Raw genomic sequence first — 26761 nt, 5'->3', positions numbered from 1 at the left:
TTTGAAATGTGGAATTATATACAACCAAGAAGGAATAGATTTGCAGCGAAGAAAAAGCTGGAAGGTGTTGCCACCAGAAGCCAAGTTGTTGCAAATGTGTACCTAAACAATGTTAATGCTTTCATGTAGTGTGCATATAGTATTGAACCAAGTGCTGTGCATAGGAGTTTTGCAGTCCTTAGTGCCTACTTGTACTGGGACCTTGCACAGTCAATACTCAATAAATATTTGTTGAATAGTCAATGTCTGGTCTAATGGCACTTTATTTTTATGTTTTGAGACAGTTTAGTACTGTTGCAAATTATTGCCTTTTGAAGATAATCAAAGTACTTTAAAACCCCAGGGAGTTTTCGGGGGTGGGGGGGTAAAGAAATAAGCAGCTTTCCATTCCATTGAAAAACTTCCAAGTTATATTACCGGGCAGGGGTGATACCATGATCATGAAGGTGGTTTTCCCTGGGCAAGGCTGATCCATTGCACTCCGGGTGTGCTGACCTCTGCGGTTTCCCCACATGTGGGAAGCTCAGCTGCATAATTTATGGTAGTAGGGGACTGCATTTGCACTCTTCCCTGAAATGAAAGAAATAAAGACATGAAGTTGGCTGAGATTTGCACTATAAAAGTGTTTGTGTAGCTCTGTGATCCTGAAACCTCATATTGTATATTGCTTGGACAAAATCAGAAGGCTCCTAGACAGCCCTGATTCTGGCTCTGTTTTCTGTAGCTCCAGAGATTAAGAAAAGGAGAATCCGATACTGCTGGCAGTCTGTGCTCTTTTGCTTTTCTGGCCAAGACATGCATTTAAAAATAAAATCAAAGAAATTGTAAACCAGTAGTAAAAACGAATAAAACACCTAGGAGTTTGCCTCCTCTCATGTCCAGTTGCCTGAGTCTCTCCTTTTTGTCTTTAGACTCCCTGATATCAAACTACTGTGGCAAAACTGTCCTCTGGGCTTGTCCTTTGCTCCTCCCCTTTCAAGGTTATGGGAAACAGTTATGGAAAGGCACCATGTTTGTTATATATTTGTTGTTTTTGTCATACACTGTTTCTGTCTAATAGCCTCTGGATACTTTTGTTTACAAGTGCACCTTAAAAAGCTCGAAAACTTCTTTACTGAACTAATTTGGGTTATAGATTGTGGCAATGGGGTTGGGAAACTATTAAAAAGAACCCTTTTGGATGTGCTGCAGGAAAGCTTAGGTGAGTAAATATATCAAAACCATATACAATATTTCTGTGGAATATCTTTTTTTAAAGATTTTATTTATTTTTAGAGAGGGGGGAGGGGAGGAGAAAGAGAGGGAGAGAAACATAAACGTGTGGTTGCTTTTCACATGTCCCCCCCCACTGGGGACCTGGCCTGCAACCTAGTGGTAGACTCTGACTGGGAATTGAACTGGTGACCCTTTGGTTCACAGCCTACGCTCAATCCACTGAGCTACACACCAGCCAGGGCTCTGTGGAATATCTTGATGCCTATGGTTACCTTTAGCTGATGGTATACCCTATCTCCTTAGATCATTATTTTTTCATTAGGCTTGTGAATTTGTGATTTCTGTTTTATAATACGGTTATGAATTTGGTTTTTAATACATTTTACCTTAGTGGCATTTATACTTAGGCTTTTAAATAATTATTAGTTTGAGATTAAGGAAAGACTCAAGGAGCACATGGACACTTACTGAGCTTTGTTTCAGGTACTTTCTAGATTACAAGTTATTGTGGATCAGGCCTGGGATAGCTGAAGTTCTCGATTATTACTATAAAATCAAGTGCTCTCATTATTAGTGTTCATCTGTCTGATGTAACTTCGTTCTGGGCTCAGTAAGACCTAGAGAAAGAATTCAGTCTGTTCCAAGAAGCATACAACTTAGAAAAATGTTTTCTTTTGAATTTTGACTGTTCCAGTTTTCCTCTGAACAACCAGATGCACAGATCAGACTTGTAAATGATCTGTTTTCTTAAGGTATCTTCTCACAGAATTAGCCTTGGAGGAGCTGAGTGGCAGCCCGCATTTAGCCGCATTTAGCTGGGAGTGGCAGTTCATATCCTTGCATTGCATCTCTTTGTCCACACACAGTGACTTTGGAGCAGACTTGGAATTAAACTTTTCTGTTCTCATTTAATTGGTTGGGTTTGTTTTATAATCAGTTTGATTTATTATAATTATATTATGTGTGTGCTATATTTCCAATATATGTAGGGAAGCTGAAATTTCTTGAGTAGAAACTTGCTTTGGAGAACTTTGAAGTCTTGATAGGGAAAATACTAAGTAATATAATTTATGCAGTATGGTGATTTGGAAAGAAATGGTATATATAGGTCACTAAAACTTAGTTCAGTTTGTATTTATTATTTTTATGAATAGGGAGGGGGTAAAGATTGACTTGCATATATTTAACTCTTTTTCAAGAGAGCCACTAAGACAGTTTTATCTCTTCAGAACTGTATGTTGCATGGTAATATTTCTTGAAAGCAGCTTGCTGAAGAAGTCACATCAGGCTTTCTGAATTGCAAGATCCAAAACATCAAAAATTTCTTTAGGGAAAAAAAAATCCTGCTGGATCCACCCCCAGGAATCCTAGTGGGTCCCCATGGTAACAGCCTTCTTGCTTACAACTTGTCACTGTGTAACTGTCACTGGGGTTCAAAGAAAAGCCAGAATCTCAAGAACTGTGGCATTAACTACTTGATAAAATGCTGCTGCTGTGTGTTTGCAACAAGCCTGAAATAGAAAGTTCAAGGTTTTAATTTCTGTGTTCCATTAATTAGATGCTTTAAAAAGCTGCCTAATTATGGTAAGGTGCCGCAGTTGGCAAGTGGTGGCCGAGGCAGACATAGGAGGAAGCCACAGTCTCAGAATGTTAGAACCTTCAGAGATTTTTCTTCTCTAATCCTTTCATTTTGCAAATGAGGGAAGTGAAATGCCTTACTTAGGTTCACATAGAAACAGAAGCAGGATTTCAGCCCCGGCCTTCTAATTTTCCAGCACACTTTTCTGTTGTCCTCCTTCATGAATTGCATTTATTGCATTTACCATGCCTCTACCTTTTATAAATGAAGTTTCATTTCCTGAGGTTAGGAAAAGACTTTAGAGGTCACCCAGGGAAGCTTTCTACCCAGGGAAGGATTCTCTTCTATTCCATTCTGGACAGGCAGCCTCTTCCTCTTCCCTCTTTCATCATGTTGCGGGTTACCTAAAAACCCACAGCCTAAGTTCAGAGAGAATGTAGTTTTATGTGGATCTCCCATTGTAAAACTTCGTTTTTCTCCCCTTATAAACTAGCAGTTGGAAATCAGACCCAAGTGGTGGTGGTGGTTGTTTTTCTTTTCTTTTTTTTTTTTTTTAATTTATTGGTGTGTGTGTGTGTGTGTGTCTGTGTTGTGTGGACGAGAGAGAGAGAGAGAGAGAGAGAGAGAGAGAGATTGACCTGCTATTCCACCCATCTACACTCATTGGTTGACCCTTGTATATGCCCTGGCTGGGGATTGAACCCACAACCTTGGCTTACCAGGATGGTGCCCCAACTGAGCCACCCAGCCAGGGCCAGACCCGAGTGTTTTTCATCAGCCTGTCTGTCTCCATTCACGTCATGTGTGTTAGTCATGACAAGATAGACAGTTCATTAAAAGAATTATGTCAGACTTAACCTAGCACTTTGAAGCAATAATGCCATATTTGGAGCAATCTAGATCTTTGATGAGGGGAGGGAAGAGATGATAAATGCTATCTATATGTTCAGCTTAAAGTACCTTATAGTGACCTTTATATGATGAGATGATTATGAGCTAAAGAATATCAGAAGAATACTCAAAATATTTTAAAATCAAAACCAAAAGCCAGATAAGCAGATTGTTTTGTATTTTTTGTGGTATGTTCGTGAATGCTTTTGCCATGGTTTATAGTAGGTTCATTTACACAAAAGTGAGTTTGGGGTTCAAAACCATTATTTTGGTAATTATTAATCACATATACCAAAAAAGGGATATAGGTCCATTTTTTAGATGTCATGTTGCTTGGTAGCTAGTCATGTGCCAGGAAGTACTTCAGCTTTTATTTTACTTTCCTCTTTCAGAACTACTTGAAAGGTAGTACTAAGTAAACAGTTATGAAAATTGAGTTTTTTACACTCTTTAAGCATAAACACATACTTTCTAAAAAGTTGTACAGAAATGTTTTCAGTTTCTTAAAACTACAGGTATTTTTTCTCAAAGAATTTACCTAGAAATGGAGAATGCGGCTCCAATATTAATTTTTCTTTTTATTTTACCAGAAAACTAAAGTGAAAACACTGTTGGCAGTCTGGCCGTTTTGACTTCAGCATAGTAGAGAATGAAGACGTGGCTGAGTTTTTAATATTCTGGAATTTCATGACCACCAGCACTTTCTTGTTGTGTAGCCAAGGTAATTAAAGCAATCAGGTACTTTAGTCATTAGCAAGTATGGCCTGGCTCTGAAAGAAATCTCAAATCCTAGCTTTATCCTCAGTGCCCTTTTGTGTCATTTACTCTAAAACATGTTTATTATTTAGTTGATATTTGGTTCTTAATTTGACCAGTGAACTCTTGCTTAAAAGTTTATTGTACAAAGTTTCCTTTGATAGAAACTATGTCAGATTATAGTATAATGAAAGAAATGTATCTGTTAAGACTTCATATTGATGGGGGTAGGGAGGGAAGGATGGAGACAGACCAGCGAGGAGAGAGGGGAGATGGAGAGAGATAGGATTGCATCCTTACCATTTTGTAGATGAGGAAGCTTGAGGCTAAGAACCTCAGTGAAGACAGTCACTAGTTTGGGACATCCACCTATTAAGTGGTAGGACATAACTGGGCTACCCAGTTCACACTCCAAATGCTGCAGTGTATTCCTGTATTTTCTTGCTTCTTGAGGCCCAGTCTCATAACAGCAATGAAATACTTTACTTCTGTAACCACTCCCTTTCATGTGGCAGTATAATTTTTAACTATTAGTGAATAATGTGAATTCAGTATCTCATTCCAGAAGTTCTTGCCTTTGAGAGCTTTAGAAAAAGAGGCAAATCTGTTAAACACCCTGATGAGATACTGCTTGTATTATACCCCACCTAAACTGTTTACCTGTGTTCTTACTGAAAAGCAGGAGTAATTAACCCTACGAGAAGTGACATGGAAATGTGGTGTAAAGCTAGGTAGCATTCATAGTGTCCTCAAGTTTTTTTTTTAGAAGAAATACATGGGTCGCAGTGGAGTTCTTAAGGGCATACAGGTGGAAGTACCCCTCCCATTGATCATTTAGTAGATGAGAAAACTGTTACATTTTTATTTGGTTCCCTAGTGAGACATGCTGTGATAAGATTTCTATCTCCTTTTTAATTTTCTTCCCTTAAAGTCTGGTCCCCCTTTCCCCAGTTCCCATGGCCCATAGCTGTCCTTTTGGCTCTGATGTTGCCTCTTAATTCCAAACAGCTACATTCCATGAGCCCCTAGAAAAAAAGACAAAACATCCATCTCCAGACTGCCTTGCAGTCAGTGCCACAGTTACCACATGGTCTGATCTGTGACCCTGTCCTCTTTTGACTGTGTCCACATCGAACCACATCCCAAGTGCTGTCTTGATATATATCCTCACTAGCTATCTTGATTTTTAAGCTTCCATTCACAGTTGATTCACGGGGGGGGACATGTTCAGAAACTTTTTCTGAGGGCCTGAGTTTTCTTGTCTTTCATCTCTTTGCTTCTATTTATGTTCTTTGTATCTCTTCTTCCTTGAGCTTGCACCTTCTGCATAGTTGACTCTATTATATCATCTTTGAGGCTGCAGAATAAAAGTTGGAAGATTTTAAAGTTAAAAGTTCCCAGAATAATGTTGTCGCCCACATTGCACATATGTCACATTTTGAGTTTACTAGTTGAGCCTCTAAATATGAGCTTTCCTATACAGTACGTGCAGTGTGATGACTTAGTTACCATGAGAACCTAAAAATCTTAGGCTTAAATGGTTCAGTAACAGACACATTTGTTTTCTTTTATTGTCTTAGAGGAAAGGTAGGGTTTTTTTTTCTGTTATCTAATATACTTTTTACAAATTGAAATATTAGGCCGTGTACATTCTCATGTACCATCTCTTGCTAATAGTAGGATGGGTGGCTTCTTTGTCTATTATCAGTCTCCTTCATTCCAATCTTCCATGCTCTAGTTTTTTCCCTCTGTCCCTGTCTCCTGTTACTCTCTCTGCCACAGGATAGGATTAGAAGTAGGAAACTGGAACCTTTTAAAAAGAGTGCACCTGGAGAGAGACTGTCTATCAAGTGGGGTATCCTTAAGCACACCTAAGGAATTCTTCTCTCACATAAGCCTGAGGAGAGCTTGTAGTGGTACAATTTGCTTGAAAAGTTAAAAAAAAAAAAACAAAAACCAGCATTGTAACGTTAGTCTGTCGTAAAAATTCAGGTTCACTTTGAATTGGAATACATTATTTTGATTAATTTCTTGGTCAGGATATTTGTTTATTCTTGGCTGGGTTTAGTCGTAAAGATGCCCTTCTTTCTGGCCAGTGGTATGAGGAGACAGCAGGGTGTTAGAGATGGAACACACTGTGTTGTGAGTCTTGGGTTCCTAAACCTATTTTGGATCACGAACCCCCTTTGAAAATCTGGTAAAAAGCTATGGACCTAATTTCCCTATAAATATAAACAAGTGCGTAAATATAGTTTGTATATATATGTAAAATTTGTTACATAATGTAAGGAAGTTTATGGAACCCATGAAATATCCATAGATTCCATAGGCCTGTGGACTCCTGATCTGATCCAGTGCAGTTTTTCACTTGATGAAACGGGTCCAGAGAGGAGAAATAACTTGGCCAAAGGCTGTACTGTGTGATCATAGCTATGCTCATACCCCCCAAAATAGCATGTCAGTTCATATCATGAGTCAATGTTGTTATAACAGAGCTGCTCACAAAAATTAATTATGTAAGCCACTATCCACAATTAAGAGGTTTTTAATAAAATGTTGAACAATTGCATGCCCGTGTTTCTGGGACATGAAAGTGCCACTGCTGTAGGATCCTGCTGTCTTCTTTTCCTTTTCGGTATATCAGACAGGTTGTGGACAGGGCTCTGCCTGGCACTAGGAAAGCTAGTATTTGCTGTCATTAAGTATCCTTTGCTCATCATTACCACCACGTTACCTGCAAGGGGCAAAGAGAAAAATGTCAAAATTTCAAATGGTTAATTTGCTGATAGATGGTATTAAAATAAGCAAGTATAGTGGACCAGATAAATCTTAAAAATTTGAAAGATTTTCTTTTAGGTTTTAGGGAAAGCGTGTTGTTGGGGAGCTGCCTAGTATATTCATGTTTGTGCCCCATAAGCTTGGATCATGCGCGCATGTACACCAGGCATTTCCGTGATGGAAAGGAGCTGGGCAGTGCTCTTTTTTTCTCCGGGGCCTCTCTCACCGCCTGGATGACCTGGCGGTGTTCTGTCTTCCCGGAGGACCTCAGAGCGTCAGCATCAGCGTGTGTCGTTCTGCCATCTTGTCTCCCCGTGGCAGGTGTTTATGTTTCCCTAATGGTGGCGTGAAATTTTCTCAAGGCGAAGCAGAGCTTTCTGAGATGGAGGACTCTTTTCCTGAAAGTGTTATGTGAGAGATGTTAGAGTGGATGCGGAGTTATGGTCTAAGTTTATTTTTGTTTTTCTTTAAAATATATTTTCTCTAAAGTGAGCAAAAACTATTATAATTTTGTCTCTATAAGCAGTATGCTATTAATTTCATACTGCTGTAAAACATTTTGGGTTTGGTTTATTACACATTTTTTAATTATATCCTCAAGGAACTTCAGGAATGGAAGGACCTCTGATTGGAAATCATGTAGTTCAAGTCCTATATCCTCACATTTAGGATAACTACAGGGTCCCCTTAGTGAGAGTGCTGGTAGGTGGGACCCCTGGAAGGTGTAGGTCCGTCCGTCCTCAGTCTCTCTCTTTCAGTTTGCATAGCGTTTATAGTTTGTACCCCACATTTTAGGCCTAGTTATATATGTTCTGCCTTTATTATCATGTATTAATCTTATCCAAGAAGTAGGTAAGTATAGGGGGTCTGTGAGAGCACAGCTCACATTTGTCCTGTAGCCTGTGCAATACTGACTGAATATAGAGACTGTGTGCAATAAGTACTGGTTGATTTATTAAGAGCCAAAGTAGCTCTGACCAGAGTGGCTCAGTTGGTTGGATTGTTATCCCATAATCGAAAGGTTGCTGGTTCGATTCCCACTCACAGCATATGCCTGGGTTTATGTGCAGGAGGCAGCCCAATTGGTGTTTCTTACATCAGTGTTTCTTTCTCTCCTTTCCCCACTCGCAAATGAGAATAAAATAAACCTTTAAAAAAGTGCCAAAGCCTAGAATCACTTGATCCAATCAGCCATGCATTTTTAAAAAAATGTGTAGAGTGTTCACTCTGCTCAGAAATTAGGCTTTTCATATATTTCATATTGAGATAAATCTGAATGAATTGTTCTAAGCAAAGTGAATTTTGGAATATAAATACATATTTGGCTTCTGAGTGTATAAGCCAGCGTCCTGAGAAATATATTTTTATTATATCAGAATTTATTTTAACTTCTAACAACCAGAAAAAGTAAGAGGCCGTGAAATATAGCCTGAGAATTGGAATGTAGGAAAAGAAGCTGTAAAGGTTGGACTCATTCACATAAATGGGAAATAACCTTTTTTGTGTGTTTAAATTCCCAGAATTTAAATGATAAATTTAAGCCTCATGGGTACTGCTGATCTGGTAAGAATCTGACCCAGTAAAGTATTCTCAGTGTCTTTTCTCTTTGCCTGGGCTGAGGGATTCTTGGTGTAGGTGACTGAAATTATTAGGAAGTTCCTCGATTGAAATAGAACCTCTCAGACCTTTCTTCAAGTACTGCCTGTATGTTTCTGCTTTTTGTCTGGAGCATGTGAACAGAGTGCATGTGTGTGTGAGATAATGGGGCTTTCACTAATGGTCCCTTTTCAGCAACCATGTATGGGTAAAGCTGTGCAGGTCTCTGCTCCTCCCTCTCTGAGCACGGAGCAGAATCTGTTCTGCTGAAGCTGCCGTTCCACTTTTCAGCTTTCTATATTTGTACAGCAACAGCAGGCGCAGCCCACTGGCTAGGCTGTGTGGCTGCCCTGTGTACCCACATTGGCTTAGGGGCCTGCTTAGGGCTCAGCCAGGGCTCGAAGTCTGTGTTCTTACGTGCGTCCATCTGTCTGTCTGTGTGCATTTCTGTGGAGGACTCAGATTTTCAAGGGAAAGAGGTGACCTGTTTGTCTTTGTTGTCTTGTTTTGTTGATTGATTGTAAATTGTAGAGAATGTTTGAGAATCTTTAGATGGGGTGAGGAGGCAAGATTTGTATCATTTAACAAAATATGTTTTGTGGAGGGGGTGCTAAACTGGCGAATACAGTGTCAGAAATGGTCTTTGGGTTCTCTCCTAGAAACTTATCTCATTAAAGTGGTAGTCCCTTTTTTCCTTTTTTTTTTTTTTTTTTTTTACTGGTCACAAAGATCAAGTCTTAGGGGTGGAAATGAATCCTTTCCTGGTACAGATTTAAGCAGAAAAGTCTGAGACACCTGTGCACCCTTAAATGATTTTGTGTAGTAGGGGCTAAACTTCTTGGCCCTTTGCTGGGAAAGGAACTGTGGGAACTACCCTGTTGACTCTGGGCTTTGCAGTGGTCTGTACTGTGTTTGCACTGCTTCAGAGTGCTTTCTAAAGTTTGGCCTTACAGAGAGGGCTTGCAGTGTGTTTTGGTGTCATGTCTATTTAAGGAATAGTAGGGGACATGACATGTAGACAGATTTCAGGCTATTTCCAAAACAGTACTGGGTTTGTTACTATATTTTTTAAAAGCTGCTTTCATTTGTTATGAGATATTCTAATTAAAAATGAATTCCTCACTCTTGGTCAACTTAAGTCTAAATTCAGGTTTGTTTGTTTTATACTTAAGTCCCCTCCCCCCTGGCCCCATGAGTCATAAGCATGCAGACTTGGGAATAGAGCATGTCAGCTGAGTAGGGATGAGAGTTCTCTGCACATATTTGTAACTGTGACTGATAAGGAGAGAAAAGGACTTTAAAAGCTAGAGAAACACATTCTCTGTGCCGTGTGGTATGATTGCAAAGTTCCCTGCTACTATTTGCTGATGTATTCTGACTCCAAATCACTTAGGAATCTGTTTTGCCATTTGTCCATTGTTGGCTGTGTGTGTGTGTGTGTGTGTGTGTGTGTGCGTGCGCGTGCGTGCGCGTGCGCGCGCACGGGCACGCTTCTTTAGGGCTTAGGACCTGGTACTGAGCCTCTCAGGGGTCCTGCATACCTAATGACTTTCTGTTGACTGTGGCGTTAAATAGGCTTAATCGTCCCCTTCTTGGCAACTCCTAGTACCCATCTCATGGGTACCATCCTACTAATGTTTTCTCATTTATACCATGAATTACTGTATGCTCTTTGTAGGGTCTGTCACTGGGGATTAACCTCAACGACAGCTCTACCTCAGGAAAGGGCAGTGTGGCTAGCACATCTCTATTCCACTTTTCCTTTTATTCTTGATCTTTTAAAGAAATTTATAATCTTGTCAAAAAAGAAAACTTTTTTGGACTCATCCTGTTTCACCATAGGTGCCAACCTTAGAACCTGGAGGAATAATGATAGAAAACATTTACTGAGCACTTTCATGTTCCAGGCACTGTTCTCAATGCTTTCTGTATGTAAACCCTTTAATTCTCACACACATCCTGGAAGGTGATCCTACTGCTGTAACCATTTTCCAGCTGAGGATACAGGTATAAAGAAATTAAACAGTTTACCCAAAATTTGCTGCCTGGTTAATAAGCAGCAAAACTGGGATTAGAAAGCGGCGTGGCTAGAGTCTGAATATAGGGTATATTGTAGGCTGACAGTAAATATGTGTCTATTTTATTAACAGATTTGAAATATTATTTGGGGTTATTGAATGATGAATCAGTTTAATCCAGTTTTGTGTTAGAATTTCCTTATGAAAATGACTATATGACTCTGGTTTTGCAGGTCATTGTCAACTAATTTATTTATTGATTATAAAGAACTGCAAGGCAAATAGTAAGTCCATGGGGCATCCCCAAAATTATTAGTATGCTAGTGCCTGGCTATTTACTGAAGATATAGAAAGCAGAATGTTAGCTTCCTTAACTCTTGTTCCCTGAACTACACATCCTCAAGAGATGCCCTCAAAGGGGGAGCATAAGAAAGGAACATTGGCAAGTTTTGCCTAATCCACTAACCTTGATCTATGTGCGTATAACAGGGTAACAGGAAGGTCTGTTCAAAAGAAAGAATGATGGGAGAATTATAGTAGGCTATAGTGGAGTGTTATCAGTGGAGGGTAACAAAAGTGTTGTTCTATCTTAGACAATGTGATTGAATAGCACAGAAGTTTGATTTAGACAGGGAAATAAGAATTAGTTCTCCTGAGATGTTTTAGTATTTCTCTGTGTCTGTCTCTCTCAAATTGATGGCAGGTTATTCTTTGCTATATATGCTTTCCCTTGGATATATGCTGTCTTACGTTTTTTTTGTTTGTGGTAAGTCTTCTGAACAAGACTCGCAAACTCATTAAGGACAGGGTTTGGGCCTTTTTTTGGTATTCTCTCTACTTCTTAGTTTATAGTATATATTCTGTCTGTATGTTTTTGATTGATAAAGCTCCCATTTTATAAAGAGCTTGTTTTTGTGAAAATGGAATGAAAGCACTGACAAGTTTAATTTTGTGAAACAGTGGGATTTTTTTTTTAAGGAGTGGTTTGAAGGAGGCAACAGATCATATAAATGGATATTTAAATGTGAGAAGCACTTTTAGGAGCATAATTCAAGAGTGATGAAAGCATAATAATTGAAGTAACTTTTTTAAAAGTGACAGTATTAATGAGATACTTAGAATTTGCCCTGGGGTTGTACATCCTTTCGAATGAATCAAGCTAGCCTGAACAGACTCCCTGACTGGCTGAAGCAAAGGTGTAATTTTTGTACTTTCTGGCATATAACCTAACTATCTCAGGAAGTATTTGCTAGGAGTCTTTTCTGGTTTTGTAGGATTATGATATTAAGAACAGAAAGATTGAATAAAGTTTCCTGCTTGTCAACAGAACAGGATAAACCTCTTGAGACAGGGCCATATGGAAGTATCCTGCTTGAGTGCCCATGTGTTTGGGGTGAGGTTGGGGCAGATGGTACAGGCAGGGTTCTCTTGGCCGCTTGGTCAAGGGTGTTGGAGATGATAGACGTTAGATGCTAGGTGTTGTGGAAAGGCTGTTGTATGTTGTATGTATTGGGCACATCTGCCTAACGAGTGGAGTGATCTCAATGAAAGGATGAGTTGGGTGGTGTTGAGGGGTGAGATAAGGGATGGGGGGTATGCTGACCTGGAAATGATACCTGCGATTTGATCCTAACCTCTGAGATTTGATCTGAGATTTAGGGAAAGGGAGACAAGATACAGTGTGAGAAACAATATTCCAGATGCCTGGCTTCTTCTGTTTTCTAGAGCCTTCGAGTAAAATATGGCAGGACTGTAGGATTTTTCTGTTCAAGCCCGAAGCTGTTTTGATCCTTTTTGAGGTACTAGGCCAAAAGCTGTATTTACAGAACTTGTTTTGATATCTTATCTCACCCCATCCCTGTCTTCCTTACTGGAATTCAGCTAATGGTACACTTTGCCTGGTAAGAAAGGTCGATTGAAGGAAATGTACACATAGGAATACAGCTGAGTGATTGAAAATGGCTCCAAACTTTGTAAATAGGCCAGTCTTAAGATTTGTAGTTTAAGCTGCATGAACATCAGTTGAGTTGCTGGGGTAATTTCAAATGATGCAGTATAATTACCTGGCTCACATGTGGTATGCTGCTGTTTCATCTGGGCAGTGGCTATTGCTACACAGAAGTTTAAAGCAAAGCAGGGGGGGGAATACAAAAACACAGTACTTATTTTGGAACAGTATGAATTGGGAATTTACTTTGTCCCTCATGGTTTGAGGAGTTTTCTTCTAAAAAAATTCTGTAGAATAGGTAACATCATTTTGTAAACAATTCAGCCAGTATTCCACATTTGCAACCTTGTTAGCAGTTTTTTGTTTACCCTTCCAAAGATCTTCTGTTTATATTGCCATGTGCGATTCCTTTCTAATTATATAAGTCTATATCTTTCTTATCAATCCTTAGTAGAGGTTGGAACTGCCTTACTCTTTAATAGCTGCAGAGTATTCTGCTGTACTGCTGTGCTATAATTTATTTAAACAGCACCCAAATGATGGGCTTGTATGTTTCCAGTTTTTGCTATTCTTACAAAGCCCCTCTTTGCATACCCGTGTATATTTCTAAAACTGGAATTGCTGGAATCAAAGGGCATGGGTAGTTGTCAGTACTGATAAGATACTTGAAGATCTTTTAAAAATATTTTGCAAGTTATATTATCCATTGAAGAATATTATTAGTGATCAGAAAGGTCTCAATGCAATGGCAAACTACCACCCCAAACAGTAGAATGAACACATGACCTGAAATGGAAGATTTAAGAAACCTTCTTGAGATAAGCTTTGTTATTAAACCTAGCAGCCATTTTTGTCAGAGGAGAAGTAAGTTGCCTAGAGCAGGCAGGAGCAGGCCTTCCTTTAAAAAAAAATTTTTTTTAATTTTATTTTTATTTTAAGGGAATTGGTGATGGTAGCTGAATCTACCAGTTAGATACCTCTCCTTCCCTCCCTTACTCAAAATGTTAGTTTCTCTCTCTGTTACTCTCAGAATGTTAGTTTCACCCATTTATGATCTCTACCAATTAGAAAAACATTTGTGGTCTCCTGACTTATTGGGTCTCTTACTCTTAAAACTATTCAGATGGCTATGACACCATTTAGTCATCATAATTAGCTTTTAAATTCCGAGTAGTTATATCTACAGTTTAATCACCACCTCAGAAAATAAAAGCAAAGTAATATTTTGAATTTCCCCTCCAAAAAAGCACTTTACAAATGGACTTATTTTACCAAGTAGAGTACTGTGACTCCAGAAAGCATAAGTCTCACTGACTGGTTGTAGAGCCTAGGTCACTTAACTTGCTCTATTCACTTGAGTTCTGAAAAGTGGGAATGAAAATGCTAAATAATGTCCTTTGAGCGCTCAGAGAAATAATTATAGTCACTTCCAGAAGGTTATGTATTATAGAAATGACTCTTCAGAGATATCAAGATTATAAAGTAATTTTAAAAGTAACTTGACAGTGTTTCAGAAAAAAATTAGTCACATTCTGCCTACATGGTACTAACATATGGTGCAGCCCTGATGAGCTGCACAAGTGGGCTGAAATCAAAATGCAGTTGGAGAGGAGCAGTAGTGACTCACTAGATGAGACAGATTTGGCCTTATGGCAGGGCAGTGAGACTGAAGCGGAATTGGTGGCCTTAGAACATGTCAAATTTGAGCAGGTGATACATGAACATTATGGGAAAGTAGAATGAGCCCTCGAGTTTGGATTATGTACTTTGTCTGGTGTTTCAGTCCCCGTAGGTAGGCCCCTTCTGTGTCTTTAGAGCCTCCACTTCTTCCGCACCATGGGGAGCCTTTGCTGCTTCTGACTTCTGTGCATGAGTTGCTGCGTCTTTGAAGGTTGAAACCACTAGTCAAGTATTTAACATTGATATGCCTGAACACTGGATTCAAACTAGAAAAATATATAGAGTTAGTAATTCTCCCCAGAGAAAGCAGCACATTAACTTAACTAACATATATAAATTACTGCTGTTATATCGAGCAATATGTTGCTCAGTTCTGACAGTGCTGCCAAGGAAACAGGAGCTAAAACAGAATGAGATTCCTACATTTCACTCCCAACATCCAATAGAGAGCTAGAGGAGAAGGAGAGAGGGGATATGTATTTCACCATGTATAATGAGCACTTTCTTTGCCCACATTTTTGGGGGAAAAAGAAGAGTGCACATTATATGTGGGTAGTACTAATTCCCAGTTTGTCGTGGGTAGTGTACGAATTATACATGGGAATTAGCACTAGAACGCGGGTGCACATTATACACATGAGCGCATTATACACGGCAAAATACGGTGCTCTATGGGGACTTGAGAATTGTTTTGAGAGTATAGGTATTTTGGAAGGAAGTAGGAAAAGAGGGATTTTTTTCTTTCTTTTCTTTCTTTTTTTTTTTTTAAGAATTTTACAATCCCTTTCTGCCTCACCTGAGCACCTCCAAAATAGGATTTCCGTCTGGTGAGATGGTCTGCTGTTTAGGTGCATATGTAGTCGCATGGAAAGATCGTATAATTGAGCAGGAGATGGGATGGCAGCTCAGGGAAAGGGAGGAAAACAAAGAGCCAACTCACCTACCTTAGTCCAACTTTACTGCTTTTTTGTAGCAGTTTCAGAGGGTTTGATAATTATGTTGGCTTTGTAAAATAGGTGTTGTTATATTTATCAGTTGTGACATAATAGGAAGGATGCTATTGGTACAGTCAGGCCAGTTCTGACTGATTCTTAAATACAAGCTGTTCACAAGAAAAATGTCTTTATTGTTAAGTGAAAAATGTAGGTTACACAATAGTATGCACAGAATGATATTTAATTTGATAATTATGCATATTTGAGTGTGCATGAATCTTAATATATACATAAGAAAAAGCCAGGTAGGAATTAAACCAACATGAAGTTTATGTCAAAATGAATAATTAGGTAAATTTTTTAAATGGAGGAAGTAGAAAAATTAAAGGAATAAACAATCTACCTCTATTTTAAAAATGGGGGGCGCTGCTCATAATGTTGCTTTTACCCAAATACCTACAACTGAAAGGTGGGGAGATGTTTCTTACAGATAATTATGTGTAGATGTTTTAATTTAAATGTTAATGTAAGATTAATAAATTATAGTAGATAAACCAGAGATTTCCACTTCGACAGTTGAAGGTTGTATATGTGCTAACTTTATTCCAGTTATTTTGGGGGTATAAATAGAAAACAGGAAAAGGGACTTGTTACTTGTTCACAAAATGGTAACATTTGAAATATAATTGGGTTGGCCAAAAAGTTCCTTTGGTATTTTTCCTTACATGGCTCCAGTAAGGGGGTCTTTAACTTCATTTGAAATGATGTTGTTACATTGTATTGTGACAGCTGTCATACCAGCATGCATTTAAAAAAACTTAAAACTGGTGAATTTTTGTGTAGCCATTTTAATATTGAAGATGGAAGAAAATATGCAACACTCCAGCATGTTACGGTTTATTATTTCAGGAAAGGTAAAAACTCAGCTGAAATGCAGAAAATGTTTTGTGCAGTGTATGAAGGCACTGTTACTGATTGAATGTGTCAGAAGTTTGTGAAGTTTCATGCTGGAGATTTGCTGAACAACACTCCACGGTTGGGTAGGCCAGTCGAAGTTGATAGTGATCAAATCAAGATATTAGTTGTGAAAACAATGTTATAACATGTGGGAGATGGCTGACATACTCAAAATATCCAAATCAATAAAGCTACTGGTGAAAAAAAGTCTTATTTTACAGGAAAAATTAAATGGACTCTTTGGCCAACCCAGTATTTTATTAACAAAAATTTAGAAATAAGGTTTACACATAGTTTTTCCTAGGTGTATCCCATATGTGGATAGCAGTTTAAAATCAGTTTGGAGGAAATAGGATCATGCCTTTAGATGACTTTTAGTGATAGTCTGGATTAATCTAGTCCTGTCCTCTGGTTTTATAGGTGAGGGAGCTGAGGCCCAGAAAAAGTGACTCACTCAAGATCATACAAATAGCATCAGATTTGGCTTTTGTCTAACGTACTGTTTGTTTTGTTACTTTGTAGCAGAGAGTCAAAGCACAGGCCAGGCAGGTGGGGAGCATCCTAGCAGTGGTTAGAGAATCGAATGAAAACGGGATTCTCTCTTCAGGAAATCATGTCCATTTTCACACAGTTAAGCAAAAAAAAATGTGTGTGTGTGTGTGTGTATCAATCATAGGGTTCATAGACCTACTTACTTCCCTTTCCCCAAAGCTCGTCTATGGACTTGGAGGGTCCCAGATTGAGAATCAGATGAAAAAGGAGAGGTTTTAAAATTATTGCCACATTGCATAACAATATTAACATGCTGAACTGGGTTAAAAATGACTAAGATGGTAGCCCTGGCCAGGTGGCTTAGTTGATTGGAGTGTTGTCCTGTGCACCAAAGGGTTTTGGGATTCATTTCCTGGTCAGGACACAAACCTAGGTCCTGGGTTTGATCCGGGGATGGGGGCTGGAGAGAAGCAACCTATTGATGTTTCTCTGTCTCTCTCCCTCTCTCTCCCTTCCTCTCTCAATTAATAAACATATCCTTGGGTGAGAATTAAAACATAATTGGTTTTAGATACTAAATTTTATATATGTTTTTTACCATAGGCTTTTTTTTTTTTAGGCTGGAAAAAAATTGTCGCCACTAAAGAAAGAAAGAGTATACTGGCCAGTGGAGGAGGAGATGAGATTGAGATCTGTTTATAAACTCCTCTACTAGGGTCAGGGAGAGGACACACATAGATGACTCAGTCTGTAAAGAGTCAGAAGCCCTAAATTTAAGCCTGAATCATGGACATAGTAGTCACAGAGCAAGAGTCACAAGGGAAAAAGAAGATTTTTGTACACCTCACAGAGCAAGTGTTAATAAGCTCTATCCTTTTCGACCACCACAGGTCAGATCGAAGCCTGGGGAAATACAGGACCCAGAGTGTTCAACATAGAGTAATTTATTAGAGTGGGAAGACGATGCTCTGGGAATAATGGGACTAGAAGGGAATTTACTGTGTGCTTCAGTGTATTTGTTTAATCCACCTAATCACCCCCATTTTACAGATCAGCAAAACAATTGTTAGTTTTTCTGCTGTCATTTAGTCTTGGGTCCACCTATGTTGCTGAGTGCTTTTACACATTTTATTTCATTTAATGGACTAGCCTTTGATGTTAGATTCTACCCTATTGTGATATGTGTGCACAATCCTGGATTAGGATCTGATGGCAACTGTTATTTCCCTGCCACAGGTTCCCAAGAAAGATAGGTAGGTTGGCTCCCCCAGTCAAACTACTGGATTTTAACACCAAAGCCTGGTGAAGTTTTGCGTGGATATGAGCCTGCCTAGTCAGGAAAGCTTCACAGGTAATCCTTTTGTCTGGTCACTTGGATTTCTAGGGTATGGGAGCTGGAGGACAAGCAGTTTTCCAAAGCAGTATGCCCAGGCTCCCTTCCTATTACATTAGAGGTTGTCGGATATTTTTTAAAGTAGAAATGTTTTCCGCTAAACACAAAAGTCAAACTGTTGAGGTTGAAACAGAGGAGGACAAAGCAGAGCCCAGCTGTGTGTCTCTCCTGGCCCTCGAGTTTAACCCTAACCCTAAGTCCATTAATTCCATATTTCCATACTGTATTCCACTAATTTGAGGATACACACATTTATGAACCAGCCATAAAGACAGACAAAAAGAAGGGCATTGCAAGCGTTCCAGAAGTACCATTTTTTAAAACAGCACAATTTCCCCAAGTCATTTCTATGATTTGTCTCTTGCCTCTTCCAGTTAGGAGTTTGTACTGTGGCTTGATCGAGTTCTGGCTATTCATTTGGTTTCTTTTGATATTTGTACTTAAGTTTTCTTTTATAGGTGAGGAAATTGACACTTAGAGATGTTAATTAACTTGCTCAGAGTCACAAGTCTACTGAGTAGCAGCAGGAAGTTTTCTCTACCCTTAATTGTATCTCTCATGTGACTGTTGAGACTTTGGACATTTACTTATTTAAAAATTTGCATGATAAAAAAGGTAAGATTCAACTTTATGGCCTTCAGCATTTAAACATTCTTTTCTGTGGTTTATGTACTTGATCTTCCTTGTACACAGTTTTTAACCTCAGTCCACTTTTCACCTAAGGGTTGAAGTGTCCAACCTCTTCGTTACCTGGATTGATGTGATCTTGAGAGTTAATTGCTTTGTGTCTTTTGTCATCTGTAAATAAGGTTAGAAAAGATATGAGGATAAAATATAAAGCATCTGAGATACTGCATGGCATACAGTAAATGCCCAGAAAATGTTAACTCGTATAATTATGATTGTGTAAATGTCTAGACATTTTTCCCCACTTTCAGGTGTTAAGATTTACAGTACTTTAAGTACTGTATTCCATTAATTTGAGGGTGCACACATTTATCACCATTGATGGCATTTTAAATTCCTTGATTTGCAGTAATCTGTTAGACTGCTAAAAGATTAAAAAATCTGTTCAAAAAGCTGTTCATCTCAAAGCAGAATATAAAATCAGCGGATTATCTGTTGTTCTGAATTACCCAGGCCTGTGTTGTCATATTTCCCAGGAGACATGGGGTTAGGGTTAAACCTGAGGGCCAGGAGACGCACATAGCTGGGCTCTCTTGGCCTTGCCCTCCTCTGTTTCAACCTCAACAGCTTGACTTTTGTGTTTAGGGGGGAACATTTCTGCTTTTAAAAACATTTGATGGCCTTTAATCTGGATAGTTCAATTCTTCATTAGCTCTCTGCATTATATTAACAAAATTTTTCAAGGTATTGAGAGCACTTCACTAACACTTGTCAGTAAGAGTTAGTGAGTCTTAACAGAAGAGTGGTTACCAGAAGGGGAGAAGTGAGATTGAGAGGGGGGTGGTGCAAATGGGTAAAGGATGTCAAATAAATATATGGTGATGTATTGGAAACCAGACTTTTTCAGTGGTGAGCACACAACAGAGTATATAGAGAAAGTTGTTAACCAGTGTTACCTCAATTAAAAAAAAAAGTTAGTGAATCTTGCTAATGAGGCCAAACATGGGTTCAGGCCTTATGTAGGTCATTGAGCATTACTGTGCCTGCTACCAGCCCCTGTCTTTGGAGTTTGTAATTCAGTGCATACTGTGTAAGAGCTGCTGATGGAGTGAGTCATTGGCCATCTTCCTGGGAAGGAAGTGTTTTGTCATTTACTCAACACACAGGCTCCATAGGCCCACAGAAAACTGAGGAATGGAAAAGGTTTATTACCTTGCGCACACAAGGAAAACATGTAGATCTGAGAGCTTTTGTATCAATCCCAAGAGGTGATGTTGTTCGTTCACTCTTACACCCTTGAAGCATGTCAAGATTATATGTAAGTTCCAAGATGTATTCCAAAGCCACATATAAATTCTTCCCAGGTTATCTTTCCTTGGGGAAATCATGAGATAGGTAGTTTGCCTTTTTGAGTCCCTGCTACTACTTACTTATCAAATACAATTTTAAAACTTCAAAGGAGCCCTGGCTGGTGTGGCTCAGTGGATTGAGTGCCAGCCTGTAAACCAAAGGGTTACTAGGGATTCCTTTCAATTCCCAGTTGGTCCGGGTCCCATGGAAGGGGTGCACGAGAGGCAACTAATCAGTGTTTCTCTCCCACATCGATGTTTTCTCTCCCTCTCTCCCTTCCCCTCTAAAAGTAAATAATATCTTTTAAAAAACTTCAAAGGAGGTCATATTTTGAACAATTAATACTGCTTGCTTCCCTCAGCTGGCTTGCCCTTCATTCTTCTCTCCTTTGTTGCCTCCCTACCCTCCCACCCCCACCTCCTCCCCTCCCACCTTTTTGGCACTCTTTTTCCCCCTTAATACTTTTCACCTCTCTTTGGAACCTCCTTATTTTATATCTTCCATCATGGTGATTGAGAAAGGTAGAGGTAATGTTCATAGAAAAAGACTTTTTGCAGAGCTCTAAGGAGCTACAGACTTCCTCACAGAGCATTTTGTTTGGGTTCTCAGAAATAAAAGATGTTAAAAAACTCAAACTTCAAGATTTTAGTTTCTGTTTAGCTTCCCCCTCTCCCTAAAGCATTTCTGTTTTCCTATAGACTAGGCAACAGAATGTAGGAAAAGCAAAACTGGGGAAACAAAGCTTTTAAAGGAAATAAATAGCTTCTCGTGTATTAGGCTTCCCACTGTCCCCTCCAAGTGACTGCGGGGGGGGGGGGGGGCGCTGTGTGGATGGAGGAAGACGGTGATCCTTTTTTGTGTGTTTGAGTTTTCCTTTTAAAAGTCTTTGGGTAACTTAGGAATAGGGTAATTAATATCCTACTTACATATTTGTTTTAAAGAATTCATTTTTATCTCTTGTCTGGGCGGTTGGAGTGTTCCTTAGCCCCCACTAGGGCTGCTGTGTTCTCTCTGACCTAGACATGTATCCCTCACCCTTTCACACACTGGCCCTTCTTAACAACCCCAAGGCTTCCCTTTTGCTCTCTGTACCCCGGAGATTCCCCAGGTATCATGCTACCTGAGTCTGGTCTCACAGGGTCACACAGCAGCAGTGTTTCTCAGCTGTTCATGCATGTTTCATGAAGCACTGGGGGAGGGAAACATGACTCCCAGTCTTGTCTTTGCCCTTTCCGCTTTCCAAAATAAAACTAACAAGTAGAAAGTTAACTTGCTCTCTACCCTCCACTGCTGTCTCAACAAAAGCTTGTGCCTTCTAGATGGTGGTCACATTTCTCAAGACAGACCATAAGCTTTGGGGTTAGAATCCTTCATGCATCCTTCATGCAGAATATTTTAGTATCTAAATCCTCAGAGTGGTCCCCACTGTAAATGATGATAATATTACAGGATTATATAAGGTATTGTGAATCCAATAAATGTAAATTCCTGTTTCTTAACTTTTTGGTGTTATAGGCAGGTCCAAGTAAATGCTTCTAGAAGTTATTTTTGTTAGAACACTCTTTGCCTTCAAGTGATTGCTTTTTGCAAGCATCACTACTTCAGCAAAACTGAAAACCAATTTCGTCCGTACGAGAAGTCAAATTAAGTACTTAAGCACCGATTTTATGCCTGTCAAGTTACATCTTTGTCTTCAGGGAGGATAGGTAGAGTGTAGTATCTCACCATTCTGATTCTGGCTCTGACTTTCAGGGTTCTTTCACACTTGCCAGTGTAGAGCTCATTCTCGGTGACTTTGAGCCGTTCTCTGTGTCTAGCTGAAGGAGTTGTGGACAACGTTTGTAAGGATTTGGGCAGCTTTACAGAATCAATCTTTACTTGCGAGATGGTTTGATAATGTTTAAAAATAAAACAAATCGGTTTTGTGGTTCCTCTCTTTGCTTTTACCTTCAATTAACTTCCTTATCTTCTGATTTTTTTTTTATTTTTTATTTTTTGGTTTCAGTGGTTTGCCACCACCCTGCTTTTACAGGGCCAGTGAGATGCATTTACACAGGCAGGAACTTGGTTGCCTTTGAAGAGTTTTATGCCTGGCACCTATTCAGGAAGGTTGCTTTGGGGAATGAATATAAAGTGGCCTCGCCACATTAATAACACGATCCTTAATTGCAAAAAGAATTATGCAATTTTTAACTTTATTGTAGTTCCCATCCAAGAGCGGACAGTAAAAATGATTGTTTTGGTGACTTAGATATATTGAAATTCAACCTTGTAAATCCTAATCATTGTTTTATAATTTGTAGTGACATTTTGGGGCAAGCCTCTATTAAATCATTTGGTACTTTAATTCCCTATTTTTTAAGTTGATGGAGTTTTAAAACTAGCTTTAAGATGTTAAATGCAATTTATCTTTAAGGTATTGCGAACTTTAAAAATGGGAGAGGGAGGTGTTCTGTCAAAAAAATTATCACTAGCCATGGTGACAAAGGGGGCTTTTCTTTGGAAAGAAGATACATATCTGGAATTATGAGAAGTGTAGGCGTGGCCCACTTATTTTTCTTTCCTTGGTTTTTTAGAGTGAAGACATAGTCCAGAGAGGGAGGTGTAAAGCTCCAGGTATGGGCTAACTGCTGGATGGGTGTGCTCCATGGGCATCTTTTTAACCTTCTTGCATGAGGCCTGTTGTGCAGATATGAAAAAATTGCCTTCAGAAGGATGGCTTTTTTCTACATTATGGGATATAATTTGTTGTTCCTAGGAAGCTAGAAATATTTTCTAGCTGTTTCTCAACTCTCTCCTAAGGTAAAATTTTCCAAGGCAGGTTTATCTCCCAATTGAACTAGCTGTTCACTAGTTCTAATAGCTGTGGAAGGGGGAGGCAACAAGAGGGGGAGGAGGGAAGGGAGGGAGAGAGGGGAGGGAAAGAGCGAGGGGTGGGAGGAGCAGTACTCCATGCATCAACTGCCCAGGTAACTTTCCTTCCTATTCCACTTAAAAACTGGGAGACCAAGTAAACTAGAATGAGAGTGAAGACAGGGCTTAATTGTTTTTACACAGATAATGTTGCCCTCTTGGAACCAGGGTTTGTCTAGCATGCTGACTTTTTAAATCAGCACTGGAGTTTAAATACAGAATTATACTCAAGTTCCAGAACTAGTTTGGTATCTGAAATGTGAATGTGACCTGATTTGAAGGGTGATCCCAATTTGACAGGGCAGATTATTAGGTTAAGTTTAGTCCCAGACACTTCAAGAGAGGCTCTGAGCTTCCACTTTGGCTTAGAGTGTAAGCAGGGAAGAGGTCTTCCTGTTGGTCCTTAAAGAATGGGGGAGGAAATGGAAAACCTTTTAGATTTCAAAAAAAAAAAAGCATTACTTTTCCTCCTTTTCACCTTGTCATGTCCCCTCAGTATACCATATGTGATCATTTTACAGGCAAACTAATTTTCAAAGAACAGTCACTAAATTTAATGCCTTTTGTTTTGCAGTGATTTTAGATTTGAAATAGAAAATACTTAAAATATTTTTTAAAGAATTTATTTATTTTTAGAGGGGAAGGGAGGAAGAAAGAGAGGGAGAGAAACATCAGTGTGTGGTTGCCTCTTGTGTGCTCCCTACTGGGGACCTGGCGCACAATGCAGGCAAGAGCCCTTGACTGGGAATTGAACTGGTGACCCTTTGGTTCCCAGGCTGGCGCTTAATCCACTGAGCCACACCAGTCAGGGCTACAATATTTTTTATTTTTTACTTTAAAACTCTCCTTTCCCTAGATATTTTTTCATTGCCTAGACTCTTACAGAAAACTCACAAAATTTTCTGGTTTGCTTTAAAATATACTTGTCACATTTTTGCAAAAAACCTCCTACAAAGTGAGATGCCAGGGAGATCATTAACGATTTAGGTCAGTGTATTTCTGCAGGTGCAAGGCACTGGATTGGGAACTCTAGGAGACCCACTAATTATAGCAGAAGTACTCAAATCATGAAGTGGAATTTAAGTCCATAAAGGTTTTAAGCTAAATTAAGTTATTCTGGTTGGTTATTTTCAAGTTGTGTCAATTACTTCTTTTCTACCTTCCTTATATCATCTAGCTGCCAGAAGCTGGGGCGGGGGTGAACATACAGTTCACTTAACTGTCTGAGGTTGTGAACTTAGTTAGATTTTCACTTTTCCTTATATAGACTGCTGGTGATTTTTAATGACACAGTTTCTTTTATAATTTAGTTGCAGGCTCTAATTTTCTCTTAAGTTCACCTAACTAGACCTCACATTTTACCCTTTAAAACAAACACATTTAGATTATCTGGGTGGAGGTATAAAACCACTTCCACCTGTCATTGAACTCCCTGGTTACATCAGATAGAGAGCAGCATGCCACTTGGGTTGTTGTTTTTATTTCCTTAACTATGCTTTTCTTTGTTCATTCACTCTTTTTGACAAAACAAAGGGCTGTGATTTCTAGCATTTCTCTCAATTCAGTTTTTAAATTGCTTCTGCCAGAATTGTCAAACTAATTTTCACTGGGGGCCACATAAGCCTAGCAGTTGCCTTCAAGGGGCTGAATGTAATTTTAGCTCCTTAACAGTTAAGGTTTTGTTACATTTATATAGTCCTAAAATTATTTCAGCCCTTTGAAGGCAACTGTGAGGCTGATGTGGTCCCCAGTGAAAATGAGTTTGCTGTCCCTGGCTTATGCCATTTAGATATTCTAAATGCAGGGTGTGCTATTTTTGAGGGTTCCCCTTATCTACCCATCATTTTTTATGATTTGGGTTCTTAATGTTATAGCAGACTGATTACATCTACCTGCTTTGACATAATCAAGTTTTGAATTACTGCCCTTAGAAAAGAAGTATAGAATATTCAAAGCAAAGAAAACCTAGACAGACAACCAAAGAAAGAACAGGGACCCAGGAATATAAGTTCATAATGAGGACAAATGGTAAAAAAGGACCGAGGGAAAGTTAAGGCCTTCTTTTGCAGTGAGCCCTTGGTTGTAATCCTTCCTGTCAACTCTCTATTTCTAACGCATCCTTTAGGAGGAAAGCCTGGAATGTGTTTCTGATTTAGAAATTAAAAACAACTTATGAGCATTTTTTGTGAGTGACTTTTAACCCTACTTTTTAATTTTAACACCTGCATTTTGTATACTCATAATTGTTTTTATCATCATTTAACTTTGTAACCCTTTTCTAAAATTGAGTGACTTGTGATTAATTTCTGCATCCCCCCCCCAGCATGTTGGATGTGATTATACTGAGATAAGTCTTGTGACCTGCCTAAAGAAAAGCATTCTCTTTCATGTAATAACACTTCCATCTTGTAGCTTTTTAAAAGTGTTGTTTTATATATTATAAAATGGATTTTAAAACATTACTCCGAATAAGTACTTCCCACATTTGGCTTGGTGAAAATTACTGTCAGGAGTGAATATCGTTGCATACTCTGAGCAGTGCCAGGCTACTCAATGAAGTCTGCCACGTTTAAGTACTCCCTTATTATAAATGTGACTCTCGTTGAAATAGAGATGTAATTAAACCATGTATTTTTACTGAATAATAAAATCATAACAATAACTACTGGGATTTTTTAAAAATTTGTTGATTCCTTTTCAAAGGAATTCTTGAACTAAAAGAAATCTAATTCAGTTAAGTGACTTCATAAATTTACTCCTTGATCCAGGTATCTTTCTATAGGAGGAGGCGTGTGACCAGCTCCAGTGCACACAGGAGAAACTAGGACAAACCTACCAGTTACTTAACCAGTCCCAGCTTTGGTTATCATCCTCTGCCTGTCTGGCAGAATCAGGGCTTGGTGAACTGTGTATCGAGTTGCACAGTCTCCTCTCACTTGCAACTTGTTTTTGCTTCCTTCCCTAATAGGATGGAAGAGAGCTCCTGCCACTTCTGCCTCTGAAGCAGTAGATCCAATGAAGCAAGGTCTCTGACAAATAGAAAAGTAGTTCACTGCAATTAATAGTTTTAAATTTGGGGTGGTCAGTTTCTGCCTTCCTCGGTCAAATGCAGGACAGATGTCAGCCATGGTTACACAGACTAGAACATTTAGGCATATACCATGATGTGCTGCCTTTCAGGTTTTTGTTTTTGTTTTTATCCACATATTTAGGAGTTCATTCGTTTACCTCTTTACAGGCTGAACATAACTTCTTTTTTTCAAAGTTCCCTATGTTGTTAACTGAGCTTGAGTGAAGTGAAATTTTTGAGGTAAGGCAACCCTAATGATAAATGTGGAAAGAAGGGCTGTGAAATTTGGGGGCCTTCAGAGCTGCAGTTTTAGAGTCATCGCCTAAATATTGAAATGCCACCATTTGTTGTTGGGAGGGATGTGGAGCTAAATTGAGAATGGGAGCACCACATCTGCCTCGACTGCTAAGTATATCCATCTCTGCTGCTCACCCACAATAGAATTTTTATGTCTGCATTCATTAATCCCGGTTTTAGCAAGTTTAAAGGAGGACAGCGAATGAGGAGGCTTAGTCTACATTTCTCTGCCCTTCCTTACAGGTTCGAGTGTTTGTCCCTAGCAG

The 26761-nt window shown here is 39.0% G+C and overlaps 1 protein-coding gene and 1 non-coding gene across 15 annotated transcripts in view; both read left to right on the top strand.

Moving 5' to 3' along the window:
- CELF1 (CUGBP Elav-like family member 1) overlaps positions 1–26761 on the top strand; it is a 68915-nt gene that overhangs the window by 9327 nt on the left and 32827 nt on the right. For 4 of the 14 annotated variants that reach the window (XM_028515157.2, XM_036029399.1, XM_036029396.1 and 1 more), the window contains exon 1: positions 4276–4406. The exons of 7 other annotated variants lie outside the window; for them this stretch is intronic. The gene's annotated coding sequence lies outside the window, so the exon portion shown is untranslated. Of the gene's footprint in view, positions 1–4275; positions 4407–22791; positions 22832–26366; positions 26439–26761 lie in introns of those variants that run through there. 3 more of the 14 variants (XM_036029387.1, XM_036029395.1, XM_036029386.1) reach the window with 2 other exon arrangements.
- On the top strand, positions 411–573 carry LOC114501234. Its single transcript, XR_003684984.1, has one exon. It is a non-coding gene; the product is annotated as a U1 spliceosomal RNA (small nuclear RNA).

Source organism: Phyllostomus discolor, chromosome 6 (assembly GCF_004126475.2).
Source record: "Phyllostomus discolor isolate MPI-MPIP mPhyDis1 chromosome 6, mPhyDis1.pri.v3, whole genome shotgun sequence".
Classification (NCBI taxonomy): domain Eukaryota; kingdom Metazoa; phylum Chordata; class Mammalia; order Chiroptera; family Phyllostomidae; genus Phyllostomus; species Phyllostomus discolor.
This window is presented reverse-complemented; position numbering and strand designations above follow the sequence as displayed.